Source organism: Sciurus carolinensis, chromosome 6 (assembly GCF_902686445.1).
Source record: "Sciurus carolinensis chromosome 6, mSciCar1.2, whole genome shotgun sequence".
Lineage (NCBI taxonomy): Eukaryota > Metazoa > Chordata > Mammalia > Rodentia > Sciuridae > Sciurus > Sciurus carolinensis.
Genome location: NC_062218.1, coordinates 159,574,280 through 159,588,846, shown reverse-complemented (window position 1 = coordinate 159,588,846; position 14,567 = coordinate 159,574,280). Strand labels below are relative to the sequence as shown.

At 62.3% G+C, this 14,567-nt stretch overlaps 1 long non-coding RNA gene across 1 annotated transcript; it reads left to right on the top strand.

Moving 5' to 3' along the window:
• Window positions 1-900: 900 nt before the first annotated feature.
• Window positions 901-9,894, top strand: LOC124987298 (uncharacterized). Its single transcript, XR_007109163.1, has 3 exons — window positions 901-1,052; window positions 1,981-2,182; window positions 9,033-9,894. It is a non-coding gene; the product is annotated as an uncharacterized LOC124987298 (long non-coding RNA).
• The last annotated feature ends 4,673 nt before the right edge of the window (window positions 9,895-14,567 follow it).

Below are 14,567 nucleotides of genomic sequence, written 5' to 3'. Positions count from 1 at the left end.
TTCTGCAGGGACAAAGATGTGGCCTCTGCTGCTAGGTGGGCACGTGCTGGAAACACCTCCTCTTCTGCTTCCCTTTCCTCACCGGGTCGGGCAGGCGGAGGGGACTTGGCCGCGGTGCTGGGAAGTGTTTCTGCTCCGGCATGAAAGGATGGTCCCCAGGGCACGCCTCTCCCTGGGGCAGAGCCCTCCCCAGCTGCTCCCAGGTGCTCCCAGCTGCGCCAGGCCATGAGCACTGGCCACGGGCTGGGCAGGAGCCTGGAGCCCTAGGAGCCCTCCCTCCTGGCGTGATGGAGGCAGGTATAGGACAGTGGTCAGGTCTGGGGCGCAGCGGGGAGTTGGGGAATGGTTTTAAAATGCAAATTCGGCCTTCTTCTCCTAAAACCCCAACTGCAACAGCAATTTTAATAAAACCTCGGGGGTCAGGCGGGGGTCAGGCAGGGCTGTGAAGGAACAGAAGCAAAGGTAGAGAAGGTGAGGGGAATCCAGGCGAGGGGAATCCAGGCGAGGGGAAGCCAGGCACCGTGGGCCCATGCTCCCGGCTCCTCAGGAGGCCGAGGCAGGAGGAGCGCAGGTTGAGGGCAGCTTGGGCAGTGAGACCTTCTCAAACGAGGGGAAGCCAGGCGCAGTGGCGCACGCCTGCGAGCCCAGCGGCTGGGGAGACTGAGAAGGGAGCATCGCGAGTTCAAAGCCAACCCCAGCAACTCAGCAAGACCCTGTCTCAAAATAAAAACATAAAAAGGGCTGGGGATGTGCTCAGTGGCTAGACACCCCGGGTTCGATCCCTGGTACCAGAGAGAGAGAGGAAGAGAGAGATCCATACCCAGGACCCTCAGGAGGCTGGAGGGGTCCCGGGGCAGAGCCTTGCCGAGCTCGTGGGAGGCTCTGGGTCTGACCCCGCCCCCCGCACACCCACGTGACTTGGAGGCACAGCCTGGGGAGCAGAGGGGAGTGTGGCCTTTGAGTGGAAGTGAGCTGGCTGGAGTGAGCGGGCGTGAGGGGCGGTTCGTGTGTGTTGAGTGGAAGCACCCGTGGCGGTGGGGGCTGACTGTCAGGTGTGGACACTTGCGACCCCCCAGCGATGGCTGGGCAGGCAGGAAGGCGCGGGGTGGGAGAGACGTGTCTGGGTGGGAGGCCGAGTGGGCGCTGGCCTCCTCTGTGTCCTCCATGGGCCAGGCCAGCAGCATTGTGGTCATTTAAGGTGCTGGCCAGGGCAGGCAGCTTGTCAGTGGCAGGTCATCTGGGTTGACGTGGTGCGGGCCTGCCAGGGGCCATGGGCGCTATTCTTAGAGGCCTGGGCTGACTCCCAAGTCCTGCTGACTATTTCTGGCACCAAAAGATCGCCCTGAAGGACGTGGAAGATTTCCATGTCAGGCACGTCCAGTCTCCCTCTGGCTAGGCCAGGGCAGAGTGCAGCCCGGGACCAGGCTGGAGGTCCAAAGGCTTATGGGAAATTCCGCCAGCTCAGAGGGCATAAAGTGGCCCTCTTCCTGACCTTCCGAATGAAGTGGACTTTAAAATCATCAGCTTCATCGGGAGCAACCATCTGGCCCGGTGTGTCTTGGACTGTCCTGGTTTTAGCACCAAAATCCCCTTCCCAGGAAACCCTTCAGGATGGCTCATGGCCCAGGACCCTCTTCAGTCCTGTTGAGTCTAAGAGCTAAATTATAACAGCAATAAGTCAAACTACAAGTATTGCCTTCTAGAATGTTCGCAATAAAGCAATCTAAAGGGCACTGTTATCATCTCCGTTTTACCTAAGCGGAAACCAAGACGCAGAACGTGCTGTAACTTTTGTTTTTAATTTGGTCCTGGACATTGACTCCGGGGCGGGCGGCGGGGAGGTGTCTAACCACTGAGCAACATCCCCAGCCTTTTGTTTATTTTTATATTTTTTTAATTTTGAGACAGGGTATTGCTAAATTTCTGAGGGCCTCCCTAAGTTTCCTGGGTTGACCTTGAACCTGTGTCCTCCTGCCTCAGCCTCCCAGTCACTGGGATCCCAGGCCTGCACCCCGGCCTGGAGCCAGCATTTAAACCCTGGTCCTGGGTCGGAGTCCTGCTTACACTCTAGGGAGAGACAGCGCCTCCGGCCCCAGGAGAACCTGGATCCAGTCAGCGTTCCTCTCCAGACCTGGACCTGGGAAGAATCGCACCTCTGTGGCCAGATTGTGCTGAGGCTCAGGTGAGGGGGCGTCACGGTGTGGCAGGTGCTCCGGAGGTGGTGGCTTGGTCCCCCACAACGTGGCTCTCTGGGGATGGTGGGAGCCTGGCTGTGCAGACCGTAAAGGTCCCTTGGTGGGAAGGCCCCGGAATTGCTGCCCGCTCGACCCCAATGCCCCCGCCCCGCCCCCTGGCAGACTGAGGGAGGGAAGAGGCAGACTGGGGTCCCCACCCGCACCCCCTGTTGGCCCTGGGCTCCACTTGCCTTGGCTCCAAGGGGCTGGTGCGGCCTCACAGGCCTCGGGAAGGGCTCGAGGGGCCGCGAGAGCACGTGCTGTCTGCTTCCCTTCCTCCACCCGGAGCCTCTGTCCCCAAGCAGCTGGGAAGCCCAGTGGTCCCCGCAGTGGTGGGACACTGCGCTGGCGGGGCGGGAGGTGTGGACGTGCGTGCTGCCGGCCAGGGCATGAGAGGAAGCGTCCTGCCCCTGGGGACCCTGATCCTCCCCAGGGCTGCGTCAGAGCGGGGCAGGAAGGGCCGCGCCGCCTGAGTTCCCAGCGCCCGCTCGGCCTGGGGAAGTGGCTGAACAATGGGCCACCGGCTGGCTGGCTGCCCGCGGAGGCTGCACGGAGGGGGTGTGTGTGTGAGAGAGGGAGAACCTGCACCCCCTGGGACACCGGCTTGCAGGGCCAGGCCGCAGGCTGCGTCACCTCACTCAGTGCCCACTGCCACCCGGGAGGGAGCCGCGGCCTTGCCACTCAGGGGCCTGGCTTCCAGCAGCGGGTTTGGACTGCGGCTGGGGCCTGTCGAGAGCAGGGGTCTGCACGCAGCCTCTGATGAGAGAGGGCCCTCTTCCTGGGCCTGGGATCCAGTGGCGCTGGCCGGCATGCCCATGTGACAGGTGGGGAGACAGAGGCTCCAAGAACAGCCCCTGCCTACTGCAAGCGCCTGTTCCATGCACAAGAAGGACTGAAGCTCGTAAACAGCAACGTCACAATTCAGTGCCTTTCCTGGGGGTGAGGGAAGTTTCTATCTCTAGACTGATCCTTGCTTCAACATGCGAAAGGGGCCGTAGGGTCGGCCGCTCCTTGAGCCACCTCTAGTAAAGGAGGGGTCTGGGCCTTGGGTGGCTACGGCCGCCAGCCTCAGAACATAAGCCGGCAATCTGAGCAGGGTGGGGGAACACGGCCCCCTGGTGAAATGGCCTTGTAAGCCTCAAACCCATCCATCCAGCCCCTAATTCATCCCACATTTTACAGCAGCTGCAGGGGACGGAGGAACCTGTTAGGTGGCACCCACAGGGATGTACTGTAGCCAGCCAAGCTTGGGCGAGGGACTAGGGAGGGACGCTGCGGAGACTAAGGTAGGTAAACAGCTGGTGTCTTCTACAGATGGGAGGGGGGGGACAACACATGATACGGAGGTGAAGGGGGGTCTGGAGAGTCAAGGAGACCTAGGGACGTTCAGCGGACAGACGCTTCCTTAGGATTTTGACTGAAGCAAGTCAAACACATGAAAGCCACTATAAAATAACCAGGAGAGTTTGGTGGAGCCCAGGAATCGCCCGTTCAGGGCCTGGTGGTGGATCGTGAACCCCTGTTCCAGGTGGGACTCTGGGGTCAGGGGACTTTGCTGACTTAGGGCTCCCTGCTCTCCCGGGGCTCCTGGCGGGCAGGCCCTGGTGTGGAAGGCAGTCTGTGGAATGGGGAGCGATGTCGCCTATGGCTCTTCTGGGATTCAGGGTCATCGCTGTGACCTGCTGTTCTGTCCACCCAGAATCCAGTGTTTCAAATGAGTCCCCTGAGCCAGGCCTGCGGTAGCCTGCTGCCTGGGATATGGGGTCAACGCCAACCTCCTGTTGCTGGGACACAGGGCGGCGCGGTCCTGCTGGCTGCCGCCCTGGAATGAGAAGCTCCGCGGGTCTCCCCACTGAGACTCAGCAGTGGCCTGCTCTGGCCGGGCCAGCGCTCCCACCAGCTGCCTGGGCCGAGCCCTCCCGGAGCTGCTCCTTCCACTGCAGAGGTGGGCAGCGAGCTACCATGTCCGCGTCGGCTCCGCCACGTCTTACTTAAAGGGGGGCTGCTCGCGTTTTGACAGCTTAAATCATGTCTATGGTCAGATTCCCAGAAGTACCCAAGAATCCGCTGTGACCAGTGACTCTCCCCATGCCCACCTCTTCTCCATCCAGGGAACTGACATTGCCAACTTCTCCCCTGTCCCTCCCGCCAGGGGCTGGCCAGCCTCTCGGGGGGTGGTCCGCAGGGACCGTGTTCCCGGAGCCCCACAGTGCGTGTGGCGCGTACGCAGTAAGCCTCTGTCCTCTGCTCCCAGTGGTGCCAGTCACAGTACCCTTGGACCGCGGAGATCGTGGGCAAATGCCATTCCCGCGGTCTCTGTCCTGGTCCCCAGCCGCGCCCTAGACACACCACCTCCGAGCTTCCTTTTTTCTCTTCCTTCCCCTTGGGGCCATGGTGAGGAAGTTCCAGCCGTGAGCCTGCAGCTCACCTGCTGCTTTGGGTCTCCCGCCTTGCCCTGTGCTACAGAGCATGTCCTGCGGGCACACACAGGCGCTGTGAGGCACGGTCCCACGGATCGGGACCTTCCTCTGTGGCTGTGTCAGAGTTGGTCCCGGAGCCCAGACTTCTGGGAGCAAGGACTTAAAGACTTTGCAGCCAGTCTGTCTGGAACTCGACCTAGGCTTTCTGTGGCCCTCTGTACACAGACCATCAGGAAGTTAGGAGAAAGCGAGATTCCCGATGTCGGAGGAAGGGAAGGAAGGGTCCTTGCGGGCCTATCATAAACTAGGCATTTCCTACTGCCTTAATTCTCATAGAGGATCTGTGAGACGGGTAACTTCCTGCCTTTCTACAGAAGTTCAGAGAGGTTCTGTTCATTTTGTGGGGATGCACAGCAGGTAAGTGGTCACAGTGAGTGGGTCTGAGTGCAAAGGCCGTGCCTTGTGTGCTCCGCCACCTGGTGGTCTGTGCGTGTTTCCAAGGGGTAAGAGACAGGCTGGGGTGCTGCACCCAGAGAGTGATTCCCGTCATAGTGGGGATCACAGGCCGCCAGCACGCACTTTTCGAGGCCGTGCCTGGCAACCCCGTCGGGTGCCCAGCTCCACTCCTGACAGCCGTCGCTGCCCCGGAGAGTGTGCAGACGGTCACGTGCTCATTAGGAAATCGCCGGTGGGCAGAAACTGCGGACCCGAGTCTGTCCCCTCCCCTCTGCTCTCCGCTCTGGCGCCTGGAGGTCCCTGTACTCCAGAGGGAGGAGGCTGTGGGTCCGGGCAGGCTTCCTGGAGGAGGTGGCCTTGGGCTGGGCCTGCGGGGTGGGCAGGGGAGTGCTGGATGTGCCTGCAGCAGGCCCCAGGGGTCTGGACCTGTGACCTCGAGCAGGCCCTCCCGCGGAGCTGGGATCGCTCGCGCTCCTTGCTGGGTACCGTGTGCAGGGCCCGAGTGCCCAGGTGGCCAGCTGTGCCCAGCAGGGTGCCCGCACCTCACCTGTGGCCCTCCCGGCTGGTGTCCTGGGAGCTCCCTGGGTGTGGACGGGGCGAGGTGGGGCCGGCCCAGGGCAGGCCGGCTCAGCAGGTCCAGCTGCTGCCGGGCGGGCGTGCAGACGTCTGGGAGAGGCTTCCCGCCGTCGCTGGGCGGCTGGGCCCACCCGGCAGGGCTGTGGGGCGAGGCGGGGCCAGTGGGCACGCAGCGGGGACCGGCTGGGAGGCCTCCTTTGACCCTCAGGGACAAGGAGGACCAGGACTGCTGGCACAGGGACATCAAGGGCAGGCCCAGGGCCACCCGCTGCGGAGGCCATCTTGCTGTCCTGTGTCTGCTTCAGCCTCACAGGAGAGTGTGTCCTTCAGGTCCCGCCGGCGCTGCCCCTGGTGGCGGCCCCTGCACTGTGCTGTTCCTCCTGCCTGGAGGGCTCCCACCCTCTCTGTTCACCTGCCAACCCCTATTATCCCTGGAAACTGAATGGAGCAGCACCTGCCTGGGCAGAATCCTCCTCCCTCTGGGTCCCTGGCCCGCGACGTCCACTCCTGGCCCTCTTCATAGTGACCTGGCCTGGCTGTCTGGGTCCCCAGCTGGAGGGTCAGCAGCCTGCTGTTCCCGGTCGGGTCTGGAGCCTCAGCCTACCCAGGGCCAGTCCACAGGTGCTCAGGATCCTGGTGGGATTCAGGGCCACCTGGTTATTCACATACCCAGGCGACATCGGTGGGGCCAGGACTCTGCATGGCTCTGTTTTAAACATTTGTGGCACATTTAGTTTTCACACATAAGTTCAGATTATTATTATGGCCACCTCCCTGAAAAGGAAACCAAAGCTCAGAGAGGTACAGTAACCAGCTCAAGGTCACACAGCCAGGAAGTAGCACAGTTAGTAACTTGTACTGCTGGTCTCCAATACCACAGGAAGGAGATTCAAACTGGTACTGGGATTAATTTTTTTTTTTTTAATCACGTATTTGCCATGTACTGGAAAAAATAATTAATGTCTTACTCATGTGTTTCTGGTAAACTTTTATACCTGAAATTTCACTCTTCATCTTTAGTCTTAAGATTATATTTACATGTTAGTTTGAAAACTTCATAAATAGCCGTGTGCACATATCAACGTGGATTAGAGAAAGAAGTGATTTGTGCATCAGGCCACGACTGTTGGCTGTGACGTAATTTCCTTCAAAGGTAAATGATGTAAGTAACAATAATAGCGACTGATCTCATGAGAATTTGGGGGTCAGTAGAGGTGCGGGCATGGCCGCCCGCTGCCCTGGAGGGAGAGGGCGGCTCCTGCAGGCCTGTTGGCCTCCTGTGGGCAGCAGGAGAGCTGGGACCTCTCAGAGCCAGGCCCCAGGTGGGACTGAAGCCTGTCCTGGTCCCAGCCTTGCTGACCCCACTCTGTCCACTCCCTGCCCAGCAGCCAGAGTGGCCGTTAGGAAATGAAGCCAGATCCTGTTCTCCCGTGAGCCTGTTCTTTCGCCGCACGGGGAAAGCAGCGAGGCCCTGGGACACCCGGCCAGCCTGCCCCGGCTCCGGCCTTGCTGGTGTCCTTGCCCCTGGCCGGGAGGCCGCTCCTGGTCGGCGTTCTTGCCGTTCTCCCCGCAGCGGTTCTTCCTCAGCCTCCTGCCCAGAGAGGCTGCCTCCTGGCCTCCCTGCCACCTGCCGGTGCTCTTCCCCGTAGGGCCAGGCTTGTGTGCTCCGGACCCCCTTGGCCACGGAAGGCCAGGGTACCGAGCCCCTCCGTGAGGGGCCTGATCTGCCCAGGACCTGGGTCTGCCTCGCCCTCGAGCCCCGCGGTCACCACCCTGTGCTGGACAGGGCAGTGCTGCATAGACAGGTGTGGTGCCGAGTTGTTTCAGGAGCAGTGGCAAAAAGATAGGTCTGCACACGTTCGGTTCACGTGTGATCACATTTTGGACCTGTGTTAGCTGACCATGGACATGGAGCCCTGGACCCCAGGCCACCGGACCCGTGCTGGCGCCTGAGGGCCCCTGAGTTTATCTGCCGCGTTTCTTTTTCTGGCTTTCCCTCGCTCTGTCGCTTAGGTTATCCTACTGAAGCAAGAGCCCGTGTCCTCGGGGTGGTGTGCAGCAGGCCGCGGGCTCCGCGGGACCAGGAGTGGCCCAGGGCCAGGGGCGGCCAGAGCTCAGCCTTCTGGGCGGGGAGTGGCCTGGCCGAGGTCCTTCAGCCCAACAGCTCAGGCAGCTGAAACCAAAAATGCAGATGGGATTAGTCACCCTCGGAGCCTGGTAACGCTGGCACCGAGCACACGCCTCGTCCAAACACATCACAACACTGTGGCCGGCGTCGCCAGGGCCCCGGGTGGCAGCAGCGGAGCGTGGGCACAGGAGGGGGCAGCGCTGGGCGTGGAGCAGGGAGGGCTGGGGACACAGATAGGGTTACCGGACGGGGCCAGGTGGTGGGAGGGGGGCGGGAGGCTTCTGGGGACAGGGTGGACCTTGAGGACCAAGCTCTGCGCTGTTGGAAACTAAACATTCCCTCGTAGACCGAAGCAGACCCGGGTTGCGGAACCCATTCTGCGACACTTGGTGCTCCTGCAGCGGGTCGTGCCTCCTCTCTCTGTGGTGGCGCCGTTTTGTTGAGACGGAATCCACGTGGCATGGCGTCGCTCGGGGAGGGGTCCGAGGCAGTCCTTTTTCATCTCTCTCCACGGTCCACGGCCTGAGAATGTTCTCGTCGCCCCAGAAGGAGGCTCCCTGGCCGGCAGCAGGCACTGCCCGCGCAGCCCGCGACAGCCCCCGGCCTGCTCCGTCTGCCTGGACGGCCCGGTCCTGGTGGTCCCTCGAGGCCCCTGCGTGGTGTTTCGAGGCCCGGGCTGCAGCACGGCTGGCCGCGTCCACTTGGCTCCTCCACTCTGGCCCTGGCGTCTGAGCCGGCTCCGCTCTCGGCCCTGATGGACGCTCCGCGCACGGTGCCTTTTCATTTCTCCTGGCTCTTGATCCAGACGTGCGATCCTCTCTCTTTCAAAAGGAGAAAACTTCCCAAGTCAAAATCTGGGCCGCCGGGAGTGGGTTTGAAAGGGCTGCGCTGGGACCCGCGGACGTCCCGACAGCAGCGGCCCCGCCGGCCCTGAGCGTGCTAGAGGCAAACCCAGGTCCTCGCGCACCCTGGGCCCGTGAAAAGGCCCGGTGGACTCGTGACAAGGCGGTCTAGCCGCTCAGTCCCTGCCGAGCACGCGGCAGCCCCTGAGGGTGCAGGGGACCCAGGATGGGGCTGCGGCCGGACGAGGCGGCTCTGCAGGACCTTGGTCTGCCTGGAGGCTGACCCGGGCGCCCTGCTCCTGTCTCTCTGCTGTTGGGGACTGTCCTGTGCTCCCGTGGAGTATGACCAAGTCCCCTCTGGCTCGGTTTCCCACAGGTCCACCGTCCTGCAGCTGGCAAGCTGCGCTGGCCTTGGGTTCAAAGAGGGACGAAGCCGGGGCGTCCGTGGCCCCCTCCCCTGGCGGGCCAGAGCCGCACCTGGAGGGTGAAGCAGCCCCCCACGCAGGCACTGGCCCTGCTCCGGGGCCCCAGCGGAGGATGTGCCCCTCCGTCGTCCCGCAGCTTCCTGCTCAAGTGGCATCCTCGTGTCTCAAGAGGGGAGCTCCTTCCGAGATGCTCGTTCAGTGCCTGCCATGTGCCGAGTCCTCAGGGGACACGGGGCAGGTCTCCCCTCACCCGGCCTTCGCGTCCTCCCTGTCCCCAGCACGGGCAGTCCCTGCTAGCCCGCAGGAGGCCGGGGCTCACCTGGGACTTCCTGTGTGGGACAGATACCGCTCTGCACACGAATGTCATGTATGTTTTGTGTTGCGGGGGCATCGGGGGCATCGGGGGCATCGGGGCCTGAACCCAGAGGCTCTGCCTGGGAGCCACAGCCCAGCCCTTTCCACTTTTTATTTCCAGACAGGGTCTCACTAAGGTGCCCAGGTGGCCTTGAACTTGAGGTCACCAGCTCAGCCTCCGGTTGCTGGGCTGACGGGCTGCACCAGGGCACCCAGCTGCGTGGTCCGGTGCTCAGTCACGGGTCCTGCACGTCCCTGCCCGCTTCTGCGTCCCGTACTCTTACAGACTGTTCCTGCTTTTCAACGTCACGCTTAACACTTCTCACATCTGAAGACAGAGATCCTATTTCTTTCTGAGTTTCTTTTTTCACAAAATGTTTCCTCTGTTTTAAAAGATGATGATGATGATGATGATGATGTGGTACTGGGGTTTGAAGCAGGGGGCTTAACCACTGAGCCACCTCCCCAGCCCCTTTTTTGTATTTTACTTAGAGACAGGGAATCGTCGAGTTGCCTCCGGCCTCCCTAAGTTGCTGAGGCTGGCTTTGAACTCACGATCCTCCTGCCTCAGCCTCCCAAGCTGCTGGGATCACAGGCGTGCGCCCCTGGTCTTTTCTTGTTATTTTAAGAGTAGTTGGTACCTCTTCAGGGAGGACGTTTAGAAGATGGAGAAAGAATAAGCGTCCGTGTGGAACCCCTCTCGCCTCTCCTGGAGGCAGGAACCCTGCACTCCTTCCGGTCCTGCCCCTCTAGGGGTAAGGACTCCCCTTCTCTTGTGTGGTGTTGAATTCCGATGACGTCGGCAGGAGGAAGGGTTTTCATCCGCCCCCTTCCCTCCCTGGCTCTCCTCCCCTCTGGGTCACTCCTGGCCGCTCCTCAGAGGGCCCCAGCACTCCTGGCCAGTTGCTGGTGGGAGAGCTGCTGGGAGGGCCGGGGGCTGCGTTCTGGGCCCTGGGCCCGAGTCCAGGGTCAGTCGCCTGCCTGGCTGCAGAGCCCCAGTCCCGCACCCTGGGGAGAGCAGCTCATTACCACAGGGAGGAAGGGGGGATCCGGCTTCCCCTCAGAGCAAGCTCGGAATCAGGGCCCAGATGGGCCGTGTCCAGTGACGGCTGAGCATCCACGTGGACCCTCATCCTGCAGTGACGGGAGGGGCCCCGGGTGCTGAGCAGCCCAGACCCACCACCCAGCCTTTGCCAGCCCTTCCTCCCCAGCCTCACGGAAACTCAAAGGAACTTCTCAGACATAATAATAATAATAAAAAAGCAAAATCCAGGGCACCGGAGACCTTGGGCCCAGCTGAGAAACAGAAGCCTGGGGTTTCTCCGTCGAGCGGTGGAGAGGCAGTGGCTCCCCAAGCTGGGAAGGAAAGAACGATAAGGGGTTTGGTGCCATGAATGTGCTCATGGAGGCTCTGGAAAGTTCTCGGAGGGGGCGTCACTCTCCCATCACAGCCAGGGAGAAACAGAAGCCAGGCGCCGTGGGGAGACCGTCTGTGGTCACACAGAGCGGAGCACCCTGGGACCTGCCGTTGGCTCCGATGCACCCCACCTGACCCCGGGTCACCCAGCTGCCTGAGAGGCTTCCTTCCCCAGGCCCTGAGCATCCTGCTGGCCACGTTCACCAACCTCCCCAGCCCCGCCTCCCTCGTCGCAGGAGCGCAGGGCTCCTCAGCTCGGCTTCCTGGCAGCCCCTCGCCTGACTTGTGCATGTAAATATTTATCTAGCAAATGCATCAACACAGAAAGGAGGCCACACACAAACCAGCCCATTCTCCACTCAGTGCTGTGCGTGTGTGCGCGTGTATGTGTGTGCATGTGTGTGTGCACACGTGTGAATGTGTGTGCGTGCTTGTGCATGTGTGTGTATGTGTGTGCGCGCATGTGCATGCATGTGCGTGCGGTCAGTGGGGGCAGTGGTTAGACACAGACTCTGGGGCCAGATGCCTGGGTCTGAAAACCTCAGCTTCTCTGAGGTGTGACCTTGGGCAAGCTACCTCCCTCTCTGAGCCTCTCCTCTCTGGGCAGTGGAGTGGAACGCGGCCATTGTGGTCACTAACAGCAGCAGTAGCATAAGAGCCCAGTGCCCCGCACACGGCAAAGGTTTCTGAAGGGACACAAGATATTTGGGAAGCCAAGTCACAGTCACAAGACGAAGTGACTTTATAATAAGGGGAAAGAAGTTGCTGGCACTTGAGGCTCTACAGAGGATCATCTCGAAGGCTCCTGGACTCCCGGCCTCAACCCCTCCGTCGCCCCAGGGCCAGCCTGGGGCGGGCGTGGGCCTTGGTTCCAGGCTGCAAGGTTCCAGGCGTCTGGAATCCAAGCTCGCCTCTGGGTTTGTTTCATCTTGTTTTGCCGCCCGGGGGTGGAGCCCCGGGCCTCGTGGGTGCCAGGCCGGGGGCTCTGCCCCGAGCTGCACCCCAGCCTGTTTTATTCTGTATTTTGATACAGGGTCTGCCAAGGTGCCAGCCTCCTGCCTCGGCCTCCCTGGTACCCGGGCTTGCGGGCGAGCGCCGTGGTGCCTGCTCAGCTCTTGCAGATCCACTCGCAAGATCCCGCGCTTCCCGCCTCGGCCTCCCATCCTTCACTCCCACGTGGTTCGGCCTTGGCACTTTTGTTCTTCTCAGACCCGCGCCCACCTCCGGGGCTCTCCCTGCAAGACACCCTTACGCCAGGGCCTCCAAGCACCTCCCCAGTGTGACCCCGGGCTCCTCGCCGGTCTCCCTCCTCCATCTTGCTCTAACCACACAGGCCTCCCTGCCCAGCCTCCGTGGGGCCTTTGCCCCGCTGGGCCCTGCTCCAGGGCCAGTGCTTCCCTTACAGGTCTTTGCCCAGGTGTCCCCACCTTGGTGGCCTGCCCCAACTACACACACACAAGCTCTTTATGCCTTTCTCTGCCTGGTGTCTCTTCGACAAGCTATTTGCACTGGAATCATGCCGTGATTTTGTTTTTGAAATGTCTAAGTCAGTTACTTATGAGACCTACAACTCGGTCTCTCTCTTCGGGAGCACGGAGAAGGAGGAGAAAGGCCTGTGGGGAGGAGGAGCAGGAGTGAAGGGCGGGATCTGCTGGGTGGAGCCGGAGGGGAGAGGGGAACGAGGGTTCCCCACGCGCTCTGGATATCTGGGGACTTCTCAGTCTGGCTCAGAGACAGCCAGCCCTTGGGGGACAGGAGGCTGGGGGTGACTTCTGGCACAGAGCGCGTGGAGAGGAGCACTGCAGAACCAAGAGGCAGGATTCAGAATCAACCCCAAAGACTCTTGCCTCTCACCGGAAGGCCAGTCAGCTTCTAGAAAGTTCTGCGGATTCCTGAGGGCCAAGCCTGTGGCTCTGCTTATGTTCCAGCCTCCAGCCGGCAGCTGGGGAGGGTGTGGACCCGCTGTCGGGGCAGGATCAGCGCCAAGCAGCGTAACACCCTCGGGAACGCTGTGGCTGCGTGAACTCGCTCCAGAGCGCCCGGTTCCCGTCAGAACACGAAACCAGAGGGGAACACCCAGAGGCCCGGCTCGGTCAGCACAGGCCGTAGCAACAGCCCAACAAGCTCAGCAAACCCCATCTGCTGCCCACGTGCTTCCTGGCAGCCGGGGGCCAGGAACCTGCCCTCTGGTGGCCTGTAGGGCCACCTCTGTGGGAGCAGCCCTGCCCTGGCCACCAGGCCGGTGGCTCTGGGCTTGTATGTAGGAGGAGCCACCGGGCTGCCCAGCAGTGGCTGGAACCCTGCTCCACCATGAGCAGCCCCGGGGGGCTGGGCGATGGCGTTGGGCCACCTGGACGTCCCGGTCTGCTCTGCTGATGGACGGGATTTCCAGACCCAGCAGCCCTCGGGCATGGGGGACTTCGGAGTTTCAGGAACATCCAGGCCATGGGGCCTTGCTCAGTGAGCCAGGCCTCCCGCCTTCTCCACCGTCCCCTTTGGACGGCCAGGAGGAGCAGTTTTCCACCCGCCTCCCTTCCAAGCCAGCCTCCCACTCCCCGGCCAGTGCGGCTGTGCCGTCCACCGTCTGAGGCACACGGAGAAGCCAGCGTCCTGCCCCGCCAGGCCGGCCCACTTCTGCTCAACCTCTAGCCTCAGCGGGCAGTGGGTCCCCAGGTCCGTGGGGCAGGGTGCTGACCAGCGAGGCTGGGGAAGGGCTCCGAGTCCGTGGCGCCTCATGTCCCCTCCATTGTGCTGAGGAGAGGGCGCTGGGGCCGGGCAGGTGGCAGGACAGGCAGCAGGCGCTCAGGAAGTGGTCATTTCTGATGCCGTCCCATGCTAGCCTGACGTCCATGAGGCAGGGAGTCCCCAGAGGAGGAAAGAAGCCCAGACTGGACGTGCAGTTGCTGGGCCAGGAAGGGGACGGGACAGTGAGCCGGGGCCTCCTTGAGAGCGGCAGAAAGCAGCCCCTGTCCCGTCCCCCAGTGTCGTGTCGTCTGGTGAGTTCAGAGAGAAGAGCCATGTCCAGGCTGGGAACCTCCAGGGTTGCCGAGGACTGGAGCCCAGGGACGGTGAGGGGACTTCCAGGATCCCCGGTGCGGCCTTTGGAGACCCTGAGGCCAGGATGGGAACCCTCGGGCCCGGGGCTCCTGCTGACCCTTCCTCCATCACCAGCCGCCGCGCACGGCTCCACTTGAACCTGCCCATGTCCAGCCAGGGACGGGGACCAAGGGCAGATGTCCACATCTTCCACCTCCCGAGGCCGGTGGCAGGCCTGTCCACTTGTGCTGGCTGGTGAGGGTCGGAGCAGGCTGCCCGGGGGAGGCTGGACCCCTCTGTCCCCCAACGGCCTGCCTTGGGGGCTGGGGTGGGACCATGCTGGGTCAGAGCCCTGCCCCTGCAGGCAGGCTGGCCGGGGCAGGTGACCTCGCACTGAGCTCAGGGTCTCGCCCGGTGTGAGCAGAACAGCAGCTGAGGGCGAAGCGACGGGTGGGATGTTCCCGGCAGCCTGGTCCCTGCAGGTGCTCCGGGAGCCCCGCTCTGTTCCCGCGGCCACGGTTCCGCAGTGTCCCTGGGGACCTGTCAGAGGTGAGACCTCCCCCACCGCCCAGACCTGCTGAGACCCTGGGCCGGGGCGCGGGCTCTGTGTGCAGCCGGGATCCCAGGTGCCCGCACGGCACTGAGCACCTGTCCAGCTCCGCAGCCTTCCGTGGCTCCC